The 13,112-nt window shown below is 47.5% G+C and overlaps 1 protein-coding gene across 2 annotated transcripts in view; it reads right to left on the minus strand.

Moving 5' to 3' along the window:
- Positions 1-13,112, minus strand: part of CCDC178 (coiled-coil domain containing 178) — a 754,227-nt gene that overhangs the window by 36,231 nt on the left and 704,884 nt on the right. The window lies entirely within an intron of this gene.

Consider the following 13,112-nt stretch of genomic DNA (forward strand, 5'->3'; position numbering starts at 1 on the left):
GGTGGCCCGTTTTATTGCTAAACCTATAAAAACTGTGATTTTTGTGAAAGGAATGGCGATCTCCTATCAGTGCTAATACAGTGTTAAATTGAGATTTACAATCTAAGTATGCTTTCTTCGAAGCAGGAGAGGGAGATTGTTTAAATTGTTGGTAAGCTTCAGTTAAGCATCGTTGGGATGTTTTAAACTCAGAAAGAAACTGTTTCTTTCTCGAGGAAACATATTCCACAAGCCTACCACGGATAACCACCTTGGAGGTCTGCCAAAACAAGAAAGGGTCGGTTTCAAAGGTGTCTGCATTGTCCAGTCTGAACTCCTCCCAGAACGCCTCCAATTTACTCCGAAACTGCAAGGAGGAGGTGAAGGAAGTTGGGAAACGCCAACATTTAAAGCAGGGGTGGGGAACCTTTTTTCTACCAAGGGCCATTTGGATATTTATAAATTCCTTCAGGGGCCATACAAAAATGATCAACTTAAAAATGAGCCTGCCCCCAGTAGATATGCCCCAGTATATATGCCCCCAGTCAGTAGTTATGCCCCCAGTAGATATACTCCCAGTCAGTTGTTATGCCCCAGTAGATATGCCCCCAGTAAGTAAGCTCCCAGTCACTTGTTATGCCCCATTAGATATGCCCCCAGTCACTTGTTATGCCCCATTAGATATGCCCCGTCACTTGTTATGCCCCATTAGATATGCCACCAGTCAGTTGTTATGCCCCATTAGATATGCCCACTAGTAGCGACGCTTACACACACACATTAAAAGAAAAAACCCCACAATACTCACCAGCCCCGCTCCTGCTTGGACCGTTGCCCTCCGTCTGGCCGCTCGCTTCTCAGAACTGTGGGAGAGAAGTCATGACATCTCTCCCATAACACCGCACAGCAGCACACGCACACTACCAGAGCTGGAAGCCGGAGCTCAGGAGTGAGCTCCTACCTCCAGCTGCTGCTGAGGGGAAGAAGCCGGGCGCCCACTAGTAATAAAATCTCAGTGAGCGCCCGGCTAGGTGAGCCTGGCCGGGCCGGATCAAGTGGCTCTGCGGGCCTTATACGGCCCTCGGGCCTGAGGTTCCCCACCCCTGATTTAAAGGAACCACAATCTAGCGAGGTAGTGAGGGAAGCCCATACCAAAGCATGGTCAGAAAGGGAGATCATTTCCATCTGCGCTTCAGTACTGTGAGGGATTATGGAATCCGACAATAATAAAAAATCAATTCTGGACAAGGTGCCATGGGCAGCCGAGAGACACGAGTATTCCCTATCAGTGGGGTGAAGAAATCTCCAGGTATCGGTCAGACGTAATTGCTGAGCAAAGAAAGGGACACCTGGGGTAGGGGGGAGGCGTGCACGAGCGGAGGAATTCGAGTCCTTATAAGCGGAGGCCACAATATTAAGTCTCCCCCCACAATCATTGGATAAGACAAAAATGGGCACAGTTTAGTAATAAGAGTTTTAAAAAATACCTTCGAATATGAGTTTGGGGCATATACAGAGCATAAAACATACTTGGTGTTGTGGAGTAAAATTTCAAGTATAAGGAATCTGCCAGAAGGGTCACACAGGGAGGTGAGAACCTCTATATGTAGGTTGCATTTAGCAAGGATAAGTACACCCCTAGCCTTAGAAGAATAAGGAGCGTCAGAAAGCACCTGCCAACCGAGAACACCCAGTTTTTGGGCATCCGGGGAAAAAAGGTGCGTCTCCTGTAAAAATACAATGTCCATATTTTATTTAAGTAAAGCAGTATTTTCTTTCGTTTGACGGGAGAGTGAATACCCCCCCACGTTCCACGTACCCACTTTAATGGCAGACATAAGGCATAGGACAATGAGCGATCACAAATGAAGACATCTTACAAACCCATAGGTATTGAAGGGGAGAGAGAGACACAGAAGGGAGGGAGGGAAGGGGAAGACAAAAGAACAGTAGAAACATAGAAACAAGAAAAAGATAGAAGACCCACCGGGGGGTCCTGCAATAACAATTAAAGAACAACTTCACGGTAAGTCAGGTGAGGGAATAACCGTATGCAGCGAGGAGGACATTGCTCCTAGCCAGTACCACTATAATGATCAGCATAGGGGGCGGGGAGGAAAAGGAAAGGGAGGGGAAGGGAGGGGAAGCTAAGGGGAGATGGGGAGTCTAGGTGAGGGCAAAGATTATAGCAACCGGCTCCCAAATGGACGGAGGTAAAACATAAAACAGGTACCATAGACATATAACTTCACAAAACCAAATCTAAACATGTTAGGACACATAGCAAAGAATGCACTTATATTGCTCTAGAGGTTTATATACATCACCCAGAGGACCAGTGTGGATATGACGAAAAAGTCCAAATAGTCCAGCAGAGGATCACATAGTCCACAAGGTTAGGGAAGGAGAAATATGTAATATATAAAACCGCTCCAGAGCAACAAGGAATGAGGAGAGTTCCAGATCGGAGTCAACAGAGCACGGCTATTTCAGCAACGGGTCAGAGGTGGCAGCCTCCGCAAGATAGGCAGCGGCATCCTCCGGGGTATAAAAATCCTTAAAAGACGTGCCATTAAAGATCCTGAAGCGTGCAGGGTAGAGTAGTGCAAATTTTCGGCCTTCCTGGGCTACTTTAGAGCAGGTAGGTGAGAATGCCTTACGAAGCCTGGTAAGCTCCGGAGAGAAATCCTGGAAGAGTAACAGCTTGGCATCCTCCCAAACAAGATCTCGTACACGACGGGAAGCCAACCAGAGAGCTATTTTATGGAGAAAGTTGAGACACCGAAACAGCACGGCACGCGGGCGAGAAGAAGTGGAGGAGGGGCGGGTGGGGCCCATCCTGTGTGCACGTTCCACCACCAGGTCTGAGCAGACATCTTATATTCCAAGAAGATCAGGAAGCGTGTGTCGGAGGAAATGGTAAAGAGCCTGTCCCTTAACCGACTCCGGAAGCCCAAGGAGCCTGAGATTATTGCAACCTATTTTCCAGGTCGTCAATCTTCGACCACACCAGGTTTTCAGATTTCTGCAGTTTAGCAGAGATGTCCGAAAGTTAGGCAATTTGTTGAAAATTTTCACCAGCAGTGTGTTCCACTTGCAAAACACGTTTAGACAACTGTTTATACTGACTCTTGATATCTAAGACAGCCTGCTGTAATGCAGCAGCATGCAGATGTGCTTGTTCCTGGAATAAGGGCTGAACAGTTTCTTTCACTGCCCTGACAATGTCAGCATAAGATAGTGGGTGCCCAGGGACAATAGAGGGCAGTGGGGTCCCAGCAAGGGCAGGAGAGCTGAAGGGGGCAGGGGCCGTAGGAGCGGCAGGAGCATCCGCCGCATGAGCTCCGGCGTCCAAGGAGGCCATTTTAGAAGCTGGGACGCGGATTTCAGACCGGGCGCGGGAGTTCTTTCCCTGCATCGTGGGGGCCAGGAAACTGTCCATACGGGGTGGCCGGAGCTGCAGAGGGTGAGCGGGTATGGCGGGCCGCTCAGTGGACGCCCGGGTCGGGCGGTATGGGGCTGTAAGTGGCAGCAGGCACCGGAGCTACACGAGCGCCGTGTCACTCCATGTAACGCCGGAACCGGAAGTCTTGTGTACCTTTTCTTAAGCTATCATAATAAATTAGAAAGTTTTGGGAAACTCGATACTGTACGATGAGTTTATTATTACTATTATCGGTTCCTGCTGTTCTCTCTATAGAATATTTCCTTTACTGTAAACAGAGAGGAACTGCAAGAATCCTAGTGAGGTCATTGAAAATCATTTGAAACCTTTATTGCTTATAATAGGATTTTAATACCTACCGGTAAATCCTTTTCTCTTAGTCCGTAGAGGATGCTGGGGACTCCAAAAGGACCATGGGGTATAGACGGGATCCGCAGGAGACATGGGCACTTCAAGACTTTAATGGGCGTGAACTGGCTCCTCCCTCTATGCCCCTCCTCCAGACCTCAGTTATAGGAACTGTGCCCAGAGGAGACAGACATTTCGAGGAAAAGGATTTTGTTAAACTAAGGGTGAGATACATACCAGCTCACACCACAACACACCGTACAACATGGTATACAACTAAAACCAGTTAATAGCGTGAACCAAAGAGATCAGCAACAGGCTGACCTTTAGCAAAACACAACCTTTGTGCAACATAAGCAATAACTATTTACAATTACTGCAGATAGATGTCCGCACTGGGACCGGTGCCCAGCATTCTCTACGGACTAAGAGAAAAGGGTTTAACGGTAGGTATTAAAATCCTATTTTCTCCTTCGTCCTAGAGGATGCTGGGGACTCCAAAAGGACAATGGGGTTTATACCATAGCTCCAGACCGGGCGGGAGAGTGCGGATGACTCTGCAGCACCGATTGAGTGAGATCAAACTTGTAGGATTTTGCAAAAGTGTTTGAACCCGACCAAGTAGTTGCTCGGCAAAGCTGTAATGCCGAGACGAGGCAGCCGCCCAAGATGAGCCCACCTTCCTAGTGTAATGGGCTTTCACCGATTCGGTAACGGCAATCCAGCCGTAGAATGAGCCTGCTGAATCGTATTACAGATCCAGCGTGTAATAGTCTGCTTAGAAGCAGGAGCACCAACCTTGTTGGCTGCATACAGGACAAACAGCGCCTCTGTTTTCCTAACACGAGCCGTTCTGGCTACATACATTTTCAAAGCTCTGACCACATCAAGAGACTTGGAATCCGCCAAGGCTTCAGTAGCCACCGGCACCACAATAGGTTGGTTCATGTGAAACGACGAAACCACCTTAGGCAGAAATTGTTGATGAGTTCTCAATTCCGCTCTATCCACATGGAAAATCAGATAGGGGCTTTTGTGCGACAAAGCCGCCAATTCGGACACCCGCCTTGAAAAATGCCAAGGCCAATAGCATGACTACATTCCAAGTGAGAAATTTCAACTCAACCTTTTGTAAAGGTTCAAACCACTGTGACGTAAGGAACTGTAACACCACGTTAAGGTCCCACGGTGCCACAAAAGTCTGTACTTCTGGAAGTGAGGCCAATTCCCTTTGAAAGAAAATTGATAAGGCCGAAAACTGCACTTTAACGGAGCCTAACTTCAGGCCCGCATCCACACCTGCTTGCAAAAAGTGGAGAAAACGACCCAGCTGAAATTCTTCCGTAAGAGCCTTCTTGGATTTGCACCAAGACACATATTTTCTCCAAATACGGTGATAATGCTTCGCCGTTACCTCCTTTCTAGCTTTAAGTAGAGTGGGGATGACTTCCCCGGGAATACCCTTTCTAGGTAGGATTTGGCGTTCAACCGCCATGCCGTCAAACGCAACCGTGGTAAGTCCTGGAACACGCACGGCCCCTGCTGTAACAGGTCCTCTTGAGGAGGAAGAGGCCAGGGATCTCCTGTGAGTAATTCCTGAAGATCCGGATACCAGGCCCTCCGTGGCCAATCTGGAACAATGAGTATCGCCTGAACCCTTGTTCTTCTTATGATCCTTATCACCTTTGGGATGAGTGGAAGTGGAGGGAACACATAGACCGAATGAAACACCCACGGTGTCACCAGTGCGTCCACTGCTATTGTTTGAGGGTCCCTCGACCTGGAACAATATGTCTGAAGCTTCTTAATGAGGCGAGACGCCATCATGTCTATTTGAGGAAGTCCCCAATGACTTGTCACTTCTGCAAATACCTCTTGATGAAGACCCCACTCTCCTGGATGGAGATCGTGTCTGCTGAGGAAGTCTGCTTCCCAGTTGTCCACTCCTGGAATGAAGACCGCTGACAGAGCGCTTGCATGTTTTTCCGCCCAGCGAAGAATCTTGGTGGCCTCCGCCATCGCCGCTCTTTGTTCCGCCCTGGCAGTTTACGTGCGCCACAGCTGTAATGTTGTCCGACTGAATCAGAACGGGCAGGTCGCAAAGAAGATGTTCCGCTTGCCGAAGGCCATTGTAGATGGCCCTTAACTCGAGCACGTTTATGTGCAGACAAGCTTCCTGGCTTGACCATTTTCCCTGGAAATTTTGTCCCTGTGTGACTGCTCCCCAACCTCGGAGACTCGCGTCCGTGGTCACCAGAACCCAATCCTGGATCCCGAACCTACGACCCTCTAGAAGGTGAGAACTTTGGAGCCACCACTGGAGAGAAACCCTGGCCCTGGAGAAGTTCCTTGACCATGTTCTATAGTTCCTGAGTCTTTTCCAATGGGAGAAAGATCCTCTGCAGTTCCGTGTCCAGAATCATGCCCAAAAACGACAGCCGAGTTGTCGGAATCAACTGCGACTTTGGTAAATTTAGGAGCCATCCATGTTGTTGCAGCACCTTCAGGGAGAGCGCAACGCTTTTTAGTAACTGCTCCCTTGATCTCGCCTTTATCAGGAGATCATCCAAGTATGGGATAATTGTGACCCCTTGCTTGCGCAGGAGCACCATAATTTCCGCCATTACTTTGGTGAAAATCCTCGGGGCCGTGGAAAAACCAAACGGCAACGTCTGAAATTGGTAGTGACAATCCTGAACAGCGAACCTCCGGAACGCCTGATGAGGAGGATGTATGGAGACATGTAGGCATGCATCCTTTATGTCGACTGACACCATAAAATCCTCCCCCTCCAGACTGGAGATCACAGCTCGGAGAGATTCCATCTTGAATTGAATCTTTTTAAATACAGGTTGAGGGATTTTAAGTTCAGAATCAGTCGGCCCGAGCCATCCGGCTTCGGGACCACGAACAGGGTTGAATAAAACCCTTTCCCCTGTTGTAACGGGGGAACCGTGACAATGAGTTGCTGTTGATACAGCTTTTGTATCGCAGCACACACTACCTCTCTCTTTGGGTGAGAAACTGGAAAGGCCGATTTGAAAAATCGGTGTGGAGGCACGTCTTGGAACTCCAGTTTGTATCCTTGGGTCACAATTTCCAGCACTCAAAGATCCAGGCCCGAGCGAACCCAGACTTGACTGAAGAGCTGAAGACGTGCCCCCACCGGTGCGGACTCCTGCAGTGGAGCCCCAGCGTCATGCGGTGGATTTGGTAGAAGCCGGGGAGGACTTCTGCTCCTGGGAGCTTGCCACAGCCGGCGATCTTTTTTCTCTTCCCTTACCTCAGGCCGCGAGGAAGGAAGATCCACATCCTTTTCTGAATTTATGAGACCGAAAGGACAGCATCTGGTATTGAGGGGTTTTCTTTTGCTGTGGAGGGACAAAAGGCAAAAACGAAGACTTACCCGCGGTAGCTGTAGAAACCAGGTTTGCGAGGCCCTCACCAAACAAAACTTTACCTTTGAAGGGCAGGGCCTCCATAGCCTTTTTAGAGTCAGCATCACCATTCCACTGATGAGTCCACAACGCCCTCCTAGCCGAGACTGCCATGGCATTGGCCCTTGATCCCAAGAGGCCAATATCTCTCGCCGCTTCCCTTAGATATATTGCTGCGTCCCTGATATGACCCAGCATCATAAACACGTTATCCTTATCCAGGGTGTCTATGTCAGATGACAAGTTATCTGCCCACCTTTCAATAGCGCTACTCACCCATGCCGACGCCACATCCGGCCTGAGCAGCACACCCGTAGTAACATAAATAGATTTTAAGGTAGTTTCCTGCTTACGATCCGCAGAATCCTTTAGGGCCGCCGTGTCAGGGGACGGTAACGCCACCTTTTTGGACAAACGCGCCAGAGCTTTGTCCACCATGGGTGAGGATTCCCACCGTAACCTATCCTGCGAGGGAAAAGGATACGCCATAGCAATCCTCCTGGGAATCTGCAGTCTCTTGTCAGGGGATTCCCAAGCTTTTTCAAAATGAGCGTTCAGTTCATGAGAGGGAGGAAACATTACCTCAGGTTTCTTTCCCTTAAACATACAGACCCTTGTGTCAGGGACAGTGGGGTCTTCTATGATATGTAACACCTCTTTAATTGCCACAATCATGTTCTGAATACTCTTGGCCACCTTAGGATGTAACTTGGCATCATCATAATCGACACTGGAGTCGGAATCCGTGTCGGTATCAGTGTTTGCTATCTGGGTAAATGAACGTTTCTGTGACCCTGAGGGGGCCAGAGATTGTGACAAACCATCTCCCATGGATTGTCTCCATGCTTGGTTCTGAGACTTGTCTAACCTCTTATGCAATAAAGTCACACTTGCATTTAAAACATTCCACATATCTACCCAATCAGCAGTCGGCGGTGCCGACTGAGTCACTCCCACATTCTGTTCAGTCTCCACACCAGCCTCCTCCTGGGAAGAGCCTTCAACCTCAGACATGTCGACAGACATGTCGACACACGTGCACCGACACCCCCAAACACACTGGGCTATAGGGGACAGACCCACAGTAAGGTCCTTCAGAGAGACAGAAAAGGAGTTTGCCAGCTCACACCCAGCGCCTCACCGGTCTGAAGGAATTAAATAACGCCCCAGACCTGTAAGCGCTTTTATAACAAATAATCAACACCAAAATGTTGTGCCTCCCCTTCTTTTCGTGCACCCTGTTACTTGTGTACAGCAGTGAAGGGCCAGGAGCAGCATCTCTGTAGCAAGCTGTGGAGAAAATGGCGCTGGTTAGAGCTGAAGGAGGAAGCCCTGCCCCCTACCCAGCGCGCATCGTTCAGCTTTTATTTATACTGGCGGGGGTCTGTATACATTGCCTATGCAATGTATACCTTTATGCCAGTCTCAAATGAGGATACATTGCTGCCCAGGACGCCCCCCCTGCGCCCTGCACCCATATAGAGCCGCTTGTGTGAGGGAGCAATGGTGCACAGCGCGACCACTGCGAGGTACCTCAGGAAGATCTGAAGTCTTCTGCCGCCTTTGAAGTCTTCTTGCTTCTACTAATCACCTGGCTTCTCTCTTCAGGCTCTGTGAGGGGGACGGCGGCGCGGCTCCGGGAACGAGCAGCTAGGCGCACCAAGTGATCGGACCCTCTGGAGCTAATGGTGTCCAGTAGCCTAAGAAGCAGAGCCTTTGAACTCACATAAGGAGGTCTGCTTCTCTCCCCTCAGTCCCATGATGCAAGGAGCCTGTTGCCAGCAGTGCTCCCTGAAAATAATAAACCTAACAAAGTCTTTTTTAGAGAAACTCAGTAGAGCTCCCCTAGTGTGCACCCAGTCTCCTCTGGGCACAGAATCTAACTGAGGTCTGGAGGAGGCGCATAGAGGGAGGAGCCAGTTCACGCCCATTAAAGTCTTAAAGTGCCCATGTCTCCTGCGGATCCCGTCTATACCCCATGGTCCTTTTGGAGTCCCCAGCATCCTCTAGGACGAAGGAGAAAACACATTTGGCATTTATAATAAGTCCTTGGAAAAATTGGTAATTCAGATAATTTCATACTTTTCCTAATATACATCTAATATACTGTCAACAATCTTTTGGTAAAGTGAGTATAACAGATAATTCCTTCTTTGCTTAATGTATGTCAGGTAGGGAAGCAGTTAGCTTCCCGACAGACGGGATCCCGGCAGTCGATATACTGAAGCCGGGATCCAGATTGAGCCACAATCCCGGAGACTAGATACCGCCACCGCACAGATACCGGTGTCACAATACCAACAGCTGGAATCACGAACATCCATCCAGCGGGGGAGGATAGGTTTAGGCAGGAGAAGGAGGGTTAGGGTGCAGGGCGGGAAGGTTAGGAACTGGGGAGGGTTAGGCACATAAAATGGGAGGTTAGGGTTAGGCACCAAGCGGGAGGGTTAGATTTGGCAGAGGGGAAGGGAGGGTTAAGGCTAGGCACCACCCGGGAGGGTTAAGCACCACCAGGGGGAGGGTTAGGTTTAGGCACCCACAAGGGAGGGTTAGGGTTGGGGGCAGGGGAGGGTTAGGGTACTTTAGAGGTTGCTGTCGGGATTCTGATGGACGGGATGCCGCTGTCGGTATACTGACCGCCGGTATCCTGTCCATCGGAAAATCATACTGAACCCTTCAGGCACTGTCCACAATGCCTAGGCATTACGTATAATGAATGGTTTCCCACTTTTCCTGTAACATATGCTCTTACGATGTGTGGCTATTAAATAATGCGGCTGATGCTATAATTTAAGTTAAATTACATTAAGTACATTTTAACTCTGTTCCCCTTCTATTTACTCCCCTTCTGCATCCACATACCGTTGATTTCTTATTTTACGTTGGTCAAATCCATGCTGTATCTCATTATCTGTCAGCTGTCTCAACAGCTCCATTATTTTTTTCTTTACCTCAGTAATTGATGCAAAACAAGTTCCTTTGAGTATAGATTTGACTTTACAGAAAAGATGGTCACACTGTGCTAGGTCTGGTGAGTATGCAGTCGGTTTCTTGGCCAAAAACTGCTTGACAGAGATAGCTGTATGGGCTAGTGCGTTGTCCTGATGGAGGATGAAACCATTTTTCCACAATTCTTTGTTCTGATTTCCCCCCGAAAAGTTTCTAGAACATTTTTGTAGTAATGTTTATTTACTGTAGCGCCTCCTGGTACCCACTCTGCCAAGAAATATACAGTAACACCCTTGATATCAAATAAAATAATTAACATGGCTTTGAATTTGGATTTGCCTTGATATGCTTTCTTCATTCTTGGTGATGGTGGTGGTTTCCATTGCATGGACTGGTGTTTTGTCTCAGGATTGTACTGGAAGATCCATGTTTCATCACAGGTAATCATTTTTTTATTATTTATCAATTTGTTCCAAAATGTCTGTATAAATTTGCTTTTGATTTTCTTTCTGCTCGGCAGTGAGAGGCCTTGGAACCATCTTATCACAAACTTTTGCCATGTTAAGATCTTGACACAAAACTTGCCTAACAGTTTATTTGTCAATGTTACCCCATTTCTGCTATCATTCAGATGCTACGTCAACGGTCAATTCTAACAATGTTCTACATTTTTTCCACATATTAATTTGGTTTTGATGTGCAAGACCTTGCAGGACATTCATAATTTTCAACATCCTCAAGACCATCACTAAATCTTTTGTGTTACTCAAACATACATGCATGTGACATATGGTTTGCCCTATAAACCCCAGTTAGCAAATGGAAGGTGGTTTAAACCAGCCAACCCTGTCACTACTCAACTAATTCCAGTCCAGAACTTCTACACCTGACTCCAGACATGTATCAGCAACCAGAAATCCCTATAAAAGTTTCTTCTTTGCCACTACTTATTGCCAGAACAGTTTCTGATGTATCCTACCTGCTGGTTCTAGTCTGCAGTATTCACAGTTTGGTTCCACAGTCTAGTGTGTTCCATTATGCTGCTGTGTGTTTCTCATGCACTAGCTCCCTGTTTATGCATTATTGAATGCTTCCAAGTGACTTCCAGTCTGCTGCACTCCATTTAGGATCCCTGAGTCAAGAAATATACACTATATGGACAAAAGTATTCGGAAGCCTGACCATTACATCAACAGGGGCTGTAATGACATTGTATTCAAATACATACACTTTAACCACTTGCCTGGCATGGTCGCATCAGATGCGACCATGCCTGCAAGTGCTTTATCTGACCTGTTCGCAAAGGATTCAACCAGTCAGATAAACTGTGTTAGCAGCTGCAAGGAAGATAAACTTCCCTCTGCTGTCAGAGGGACCGGAAGATCCCTCTGCCTCCATGCACTCTCCCCTACTGATTGCCGTGCTGCCGATCACTGCTGATCGGTCAGCACGGCAGGACCCCCCTCCAGCGGCTGCAGACAATAGCAGCTGCTGGGGAAGTGTAAATTAATCCCCCCCAAGCCTCCCCTGTGTACCTGGAGCCTGTCCCAGTTTTCATTTTGGTCGCGATGTTCCCGATGTTCTGATGGTTGCGATGTTCCCGATCGATATTTTGAAGTTTGAATTTTTTAAATAAATAAATATTTTTCTTTTACTAAAATCATTTTGGATAGGGTTAAATTCATGTTCTTCACCTAATTCACTCATTAAAAAAAACTACAATTTCGGAGCAGTTTTTTGGGGGAAAAATCGTCAGTTAAGTGATTAATATGGAGTTGGTCCCCCTTTTGAAGCTATAGCAGCTTCCGCTCTTCTTGGAACGCTTTCCACAAGATTTTGGAGTGCTTCTGTGGGAATTTGTACCCATTAATTTTGTAGAGCGTTTATGAGGTTAGGCACTGATGTTGGAGGAGTAGGCCTGGCTCACAATCTCCACTCCAGTTCATCCCAAAGGTGCTCAGTGGTGTTAGGGTCCGGGCTGTGCCGACCAGTCAAGTTCTTCCACACCGAACTCATCAAACCATGTCTTTATAGTCCTGGCTTTGTGCACTGGGACATAGTCATTTGGAATAGAAAGGGCCTTCCCTAAACTGTTACCACAAAGTTGGAAGCGGAGCACTGTCCAAAATGTCTTGGTATGCTGAAGCATTTAGATTGCCCTTCATCAAGAGATAAAAACAGCCCCATACCATTATCCCTCCTCCACCATACTTCACAGTTGGCATAATGCAGTCAGGCAGGTAATGTTCTCCCAGCATCCGCATGAGAAGAGAAGCATGAACACAGAACACGTTTCCACTGCTCCACAGTCCAGTTTTGGTGTGCTTTACACCACTCCATCCAACGCTTGGCATTGGACTTCGTTATGTGAGGCTTGCATGCAGCTGCTCGGCCATGGAAACCCATTCCAATAAGCTCCTGCCACAGTTTTTTTTGCTTACATTAATGCCAGTGGAAATTTGGAACTCTTCAGCAATGTAATCAGTAGAGCATTGGCGACTTTTACTCACCATGCGCCTTAGCAATCATTGACCTCACTCTGTGATTTAACGGGGTCTTCCACTTTGTGGCTGAGTTGCTGTTGTTCCTAAACGCTTCAACTTTCTAATTATATCACTTACAGTTGACCGAGGAATATTGAGCAGAGATGACCATCTTATTACAGGTGGCATCCTATCACATTACCACGCTTGAAGTCACTGAGCTCTTCATTTTGTATCACAAATGTTTGCAAATGGAGACTGCTTGATTTCATACACCTGTGGCAATGGGTCTGATTGAAACACCTGCATTTAATAATTAACAGGAGTGGCCAAATACTTTTGTCCATATAGTGTATTTCTCCTGCACTTCTTTCCTGCTAAGTGCTACTCACAGACTCCTGAGCTATGTATGCTTTAGTTCTGCCATTTCATTATTCACAGACTCATGTGCTAAACTGTGTTCTATCCAAG

The sequence above is a fragment of the Pseudophryne corroboree genome, chromosome 5 (genome assembly GCF_028390025.1).
Source record: "Pseudophryne corroboree isolate aPseCor3 chromosome 5, aPseCor3.hap2, whole genome shotgun sequence".
NCBI lineage: Eukaryota > Metazoa > Chordata > Amphibia > Anura > Myobatrachidae > Pseudophryne > Pseudophryne corroboree.